Here is a 7,392-nt window from a genome sequence, read left to right as displayed (position 1 = left end):
CTTTTGATTTTGAAATGATTCTTTAAACTTGAAAATTAACCCCCACGGAGGTTTCATTTTGGGAACGCTTGGACTTGGAGAATGATTTCCATACATTTGAACCATTTTACGAACAATAATGGATAATTATCTGAAAGCCTTTTATTCGAGTATGCTAAACAGGAATGATTAAAGTTTGTTAATAAAGATGTCACTATAAAATGCTTTTCGGTAATCATAATAATAATTGTACAAAGAAACAGGATAAAAAGGGTCTTCTAGATATAAGATTTGATGCTCGCTGTTATGCCTTTTATTTTCAATTTACCACACTCCATCTTTAAAGGATCTTTCGAGTTTATCATATGTTTGATATAAATAGATCAAAACCTACAAGAATTGAAGAAATTATAACTTTTTCAAAACACAAAAATCAACTAAACAAGGGAAAATTTGGTTAATTTTTTTTCGACAGGTTCAATAACTTCTTTAACAAACTATTTTAGAATACATGGAATGGTTTTCCCCGAGTATTAAAGGGGTGATTTTTTTCCTTAACAAATAATAATTTATTATTATACCACCTAATCCATCAACTTCAGGATTTGAACTCTCGACTTCTAAAGAGAGAAAACATCTATTATACCAACAGATATCATTGGGCCAAATGCCCTTTTTAGATGTCAACACAATTATGTTTTCTAAAACGAGAAGCATTAGAAATCTATTGAAGAAGAAATATAAGAAAAGTCGTGACGACACTTCTAAATTATAATCGCTTTGCTTAAATTCTCCAACGTTCCATCTATTTTTAAATGATCACCACTCTAAAATTGTCTAGATAAGATATTTGTATTGCATAGTCTAGAAGACGAACATTCCAAAATAGGATCACATGGTACGTTGAGTAATATGAATAATTGAATGAAGGTGATTTCCATTGGCACAAACTACCTCAAACTTAGAAAATGTGCTTAGATCAATAATCCAGTCAACTCATTCCTGGTTTACACAATATTAACTTGTAACAGTCATTCCAAGGATCAGAAAAACACCAAATTTAGTAGAGACCAATTGTTGTCTAAAGCAAGTGGCAAAAGGACCACCTTAGACTATATTTAATTCAATGTGAGGTAATGTCTTTTTTGACTTCCTATCGTGGGTTAAAGAATGCCTCTTTTGATAAATACATTAAAAAACTTTTGTCAAATTTAAAAAATAAACAAATAGTTAAATTCAAGTTCGAAATAGTCATTAGACTAACCATGAACCCCAAACCTATAAAGCTCCCAAACTCAAGGGACCAAAATTGTAACTCCGTACTCAATTTTTTATTTTTAATCTGTATAAATACAATTATAAATCGTGTTGAGTTAAATATCAGTCCTACCCTCGGAACTCACAACAACACTCTCACTCTCCAAAAAATGAGCCGGTGGTCCGTACTCAACAGCCGGTCGCCGGCGACGGAACTCATAATACTCGCCGTCTTCACCGCCATTCTCTTTACCCACCCGACCACCGCCTGGCGCCCATGGCCCCACCAAACAACCAACACGACGGACCTCCAATTCGGACCATCAAAAAAGTACGAAGGCTCATCAGAATTTGTCAAACTCCGGTACCACATGGGCCCGGTTCTCACCGCCAACATAACCGTACACATTATCTGGTACGGCACATGGCCCAGCGCCCAGAAGCGTATCATCCGCGAGTTTATAAACTCAATCTCGTCTTCCACAACGCGGTCCCCATCGGTTTCCGGGTGGTGGAAGACCGTTCAGCTCTACACAGACCAGACCGGTTCGAACATCTCTCGAACCGTTCAGCTCGGTGAAGAGAAGAACGATAGACTCATGTCGCACGGAAAGAAGCTCACGCGTCTTTCCGTGCAATCGGTCATAAAAGCAGCCGTAACCGCGAGAACCAGACCCTTACCGATAAACCCCAAAAGCGGGATCTACTTGTTGTTAACCTCGGAAGACGTATACGTTCAGGACTTTTGCCAGAACGTATGCGGGTTCCATTATTTCACGTTCCCGTCCATCATAGGGTACATATTACCCTATGCTTGGATCGGGAACTCAAACAAATTGTGTCCGGGTATGTGCGCATACCCGTTCGCAGTTCCCGAATACATCCCGGGGTTAAAGCCGGTGAAATCACCAAACGGTAACCCCGGGATTGACGGGATGATAAGTGTGATTGGCCACGAAATTGCTGAGCTGGCGTCTAACCCGCTTGTGAACGCGTGGTACGCCGGGCAAGATCCGGTGGCGCCGGTGGAGATAGCGGACTTGTGTGAGGGTATTTACGGGACGGGAGGTGGTGGGTCCTACACGGGACAAATGTTGAATGATAAAGATGGTGCGACATACAACATGCACGGGATCCGACGGAGGTTTTTAGTGCAGTGGGTTTGGAACCATGTTGTAAATTACTGTACTGGCCCTAATGCGCTCGATTGATATCGGACGTATGGTGGTGTAATATTTTGGTTTAAACGAGGGCTGTTTGGTCCTTTTCCGGTTTTCTAAATTTTTTGTTTTGTCTGTGTTTTTAAGTTTTAAGTTTATTAGTGGAGTTAATTAATTAAAGAAAAATGAAAAAGTAGAAAGAAAGTACATATTATTTGTCCGTATCTGAATTCCCGCCATTCCTCTGTTTCCGTCAGCAAGGACTGCTCCTTTCACTTTTATTATATTGGTGGTGCAGTTAGATTTTTTTTTTCAACGTGGTGGTAAAAGTGAAAACGTTAGATATTTTTTGAAATATGTTTATGCTTTGTTATATGTTTTAAATTGTTTACTCAAAAGGTAATCAACTAGTCATGAAATCCTACTAATTGGGTGATGATACATTGATAAAGATAAATCCTTATAGTAACGGAGTTTGGAAGTGAAAGATTTTAAGTTCATGTCCATGGATGACAAATTAATTAAAGAAATTTGTTGTTTAAACTAAAAAAGAAAATAAAAATAATCATTAAATCTTTAAAATTTGGAGTCAGATATAGATATATATATATATATATATATATATATATATATATATATATATATATATATATATGGTAAGGATCCTAAGAGAATAATTGGTAAATTAAAAAACTTTGAGAACCATTTTGAATCACTAAAAAAACTCTCTAAAAAAATATTAAAAAAATTATAAAACAAACAAAATCGAAAATTTTAAAAAAGTAAAAATACCAAAATTCTTATATTTCATTCCGGTTTCATTAAAAAAACGAATTTTTTTTTCTTTTTAATTCGTATTATACCTATACATATGTATACTTTCATTTAATCTCTAGCTACGTAATATACACATATGTACATTATCATTTACCTTAAATTATACATATGTGTATAGAAAAAAACATGTGTGTACATATTATACATATATGTATAATAAAAAAACCTATTTTTTTCTTTTTAATTCGTATTATACCTATATACATATGTATACTTTCATTTAATCTCTAGTTATGTAATGTACACATATGTACATTATTATTTATCTTAAATTATACATATGTGTATAGGAAAAAAACATGTCTGTACATATATGTACATATTATACATATATGTATATGTATAATTTAGCTAAACCGAGAATTTTTTTTTACTTTTTTTTAAAAACCGTGATGATAAATAAGAACTTTGATTTTTTTACTTTTTTTTATTTTTGTGTTTTTTTTGTTTTATGATTTTTTTTATTTTTGGGTTATTTTGTGGTCCAAAATGGTTCTCATAGTTCTCAATTCCCAAAAAGTTATCACATGATCCTGATTCTATATATATATATATATATATATATATATATATATATATAGGAGAAGTATAGTTTGAAAACCCTCTTGAGTTGAGAAAACCTATGAAAACCCTATGTAACATCGGGTTTTTTTTTTCTGTTACATGTAATTTGTTACATTTAATACAAAACATTGAAAACATAAAAAAAATGTTTTGCTATTTTTTTTTACATATTTTTAGTAATTTTTATATATGTTTTCAGGAGAGAGAAAATGTAAATAAACTTTTACATTTTTTATTAACATTAATTGTGCATCACAAGATTTAATCTTTAATTAAAAACATGTGGTTGAGAATGGATTTATAGAGTTTTCACAACTCAAGTGGGTTTTTATTCTAACCTAACCCTATATATATATATATAGGGGAGATTTCAAATGAGAACCCCTTTGAGTTTTAAGAACTCGAAAGAACTCAGTGTAACGGTTTTTTTTCCGAATTTTTTTTACATATGCGTAATATATGTAAGTTACATACACGTAAAAAAATTACAGAATTTTTTACGCACCGAGCCGACTTTTTACACATGTGTAACGGACGTAAAAGTTAGTGTAACCACTTACATCTTTATTCTCTCTCCTACTTTGACTTTTTTTTGTCAGATTTAATCTCAACCACATATTACAATCCACCTAACTAAATGTGTGGCCTAGAATGGAGTTCTTAAGTTTTTACAACTCAACATGGTTCTCAAAAGATCTCTCCCCTATATATATATATATATAACTTTAGAGAAGTATAAGAGCATCCTCATCTAACCCCTCATTTAATGTGAGGGATGTTTTTATAATTTAGAGAGTAATTCAGGGTGTTGTGAGTGAAAAGTTTTTATATTTTAGAAAAAGTAGTGATTTTTCTATATATTTGAAAAGCTACTGTTCACCCCCTATAATTTTTTAATATATTTTGAAAGTGATTGTGAGTGAAGGAAATAGAAAAGGTAATGATAAAAGGTTAAAAAGTATTATTTAATTGAAATACAGAGAGAAAATGTAATGAGTTTTAGTGTAATTTTTGGTTTAGGGATAGGCGGTGGGATGAGAATGCTCTGATTATAAAAGTAAAATAAAGTATCTTAAATATATATAAATTAAACCTGTAAAAACTTTTTGGTTGTGTCTCACCCCCTTTAAAACCACTGTAGTGCTTTATTTGTAAATGAAAGTTTCTCATGCATTTTACTCGAATTAACGAGTATGGGTCTCACCAAGTCCAGATAACCTTTAAATGGGTTATTACATCTAATTTAAAATTAATTTTACCAAATATTTGATCTATAAAATAAAGATATACTAAAAATTAATATCCGAATTTTTTTTAAAAAGATATTATTTATAATTAAAAAAACAATTTTATAGTAAAAAAAGTAAGCAGGTCACGAGTCTCAGCAAACTCAGATAGCTTTTAAACGAGTTATAACATCTTATTTATTTATGAAACCCTTTTATCATTAAACCTAAGTATCTTATTAACCTCATTATAATTATAAAATTAAAATCCAAAAGAATATATAAATATTAAAAAAGAAAAATGTAAAAACAATACCCGTACCTTGAGAGGATAAAAGCTAGTAATATTATAATCTAGACCACCAAAAGTGAAAAAATAACAATGCAAATAACACAAAGCAGTTCAGTTTATATTTAAAATATTACATTTCTATATTAATATCATAGAAAAATCACTTTTATAATAATGCTAAACGCGACTTTACGCGTGTATATTTCCTTCACTCACATACCAAGCGATGTTAAACTGTTATATTTCATCCGAGTGACATCACTATTTCTATCCCTATTTAACTAAATACTTTTTTTTACTCTTTCTTTAGCTAACAAAATTTGATGAAAATATGATAGAGCTAGAATGATTGGTGATTCTATAACATGGGGAGTGGAAACTGGAAGTCGGTATTCAAGTCTTGTGGCGTTGGGTGTTGAACCCGGATAGTTTTGGGCTCAAAACATGATGCCACAACCCTTTGTGGTAGTTTTAAGTAATGACATGGCAGGATATCATTGGTAATGATAGTTTTAAAGATATCATTGGTAACGGTAGTTTTGAGTTCAAAAGATTGGGTTCAAAAAATTGCAGCCTTTCCACGTTATAACATATGCAAATAATAATAATCTTTGTCACCAAATTTTGTTGAGCTTGTAAAAACGTCTACAAGTCTACATAACATTTACCAGTTTTATATGAGTTAATTATATGGATGCTTCTTGTGGTTTGCTCGTATTTCACGTTTGGTTTCTAACTTTGAAAAATTACATACATGCTTCTTGATATTTTGATGTTGGTAACACTCGTGGTCATTTGACTGAATGACACTAAGTTTTTTAGTTAAGTGTATGCTGAAATTACTAAAATACCCATATCCATATATAAATATAATAAAGATCAAGATCTTGAACTTGATGTGCATCAGTCTTTTGAATTTGTGTTAGTAAATTAGGATATTGGTAGATAGCCGGCTCGGGTTTCTGGCTTTCGCCGAAGTTCTCATTTTTCCAGTTAAATACGCCACCTACATTTCTAGAGATGTTGTAACAGAACTTTGTGAGTGTATCATGAGGGTTAATTGTGACTATGATTGTGAATTCCTAATTTGATTACTCTATATGTAAAGAATTCACATAACGGAGATGGTCGCCGACGGTTTTGGTTACCGAAAAAGATGAAAGTGTAAGTAGTTGAGGTGCTCAGGCCTGATGTCTATTTTATTATTTAATGTTTTATTTGTTTATTATTTAATAATGAGGGTATAAAAGTAATTTCATACTCACTTAACTGGAAAAACTAACGACCATCCATACTAGGAAGCACCAACGTTACCTGCATCAAAGTATCAGGGAGCATGCGTAATTTTTCAAAATTAGGAACCAATGTGAAATTCGTACAAACCATAGAGTACAAACCATAGAAAATATCCATGTAATTAACTCTTTTTATCTCTATTCAATTAAATACGGTTTTTTTTCTCCTTTCATCCACTAGCAAAATTTTGAGAAAATATGATAGCGAATAATTAGTGATTCTATAAATATAGGGAATGGAAACTTGGTCCCTAAATTTCATCCCTATTTTAGGACGTTGAATGTAGCATCACATTATGTGAAAACCTTAAAATTTCTCCTTTTTTTTGTTTTGAACACCAACAAACAGAGAATTGTCTGGGTACTCCGTATGAGTTGACCCATTGACAAAAGATCACCGCCGGCTGGCCCAATCCAACCGTAAGATGCCCTTAAGCGTCTTCAGGTTATCCTCAGTTCTGGGGAGAACCCATCTGCCCAAAGACGCACTGTTGGGAAAACCCGGACACCCTCAGGATCGAACTGGAGATCACAAAGATATCAGTATCTCTTCATTGATCCACTCATGCCCTCACCAATGTGTTGTTTGTTGGGAATCAAACCTGGTTCTTCATTGACCAACCCAGACTTCATTTCACTACACCACATTGGAAAGAACCCTTAAAATTTTTCTAAACTACAAGAGTTGGGTTGAAACAGATAGCGGATTGGTAGATTACTTTATTACCAAACGACAACAGAAAAAAGGTTTACGGACGTTGTTCTTGTAAGCTGGAATTTAT

At 32.7% G+C, this 7,392-nt stretch overlaps 1 pseudogene; it reads left to right on the top strand.

The window, feature by feature from the left end:
- The first annotated feature begins 1,392 nt into the window (after positions 1 to 1,392).
- LOC143628079 (protein EXORDIUM-like 3 pseudogene) lies at positions 1,393 to 2,517 on the top strand (annotated as a pseudogene).
- The last annotated feature ends 4,875 nt before the right edge of the window (positions 2,518 to 7,392 follow it).

Source organism: Bidens hawaiensis, unplaced genomic scaffold, assembly GCF_021521415.1.
Source record: "Bidens hawaiensis isolate Kalapana, Puna unplaced genomic scaffold, B.hawaiensis_p1.1 tig00004774_1, whole genome shotgun sequence".
Classification (NCBI taxonomy): Eukaryota; Viridiplantae; Streptophyta; class Magnoliopsida; order Asterales; family Asteraceae; genus Bidens; species Bidens hawaiensis.
The sequence above is the reverse complement of the archived record's forward strand: the minus strand, read 5'-3'. Positions and strand labels throughout refer to the sequence as shown.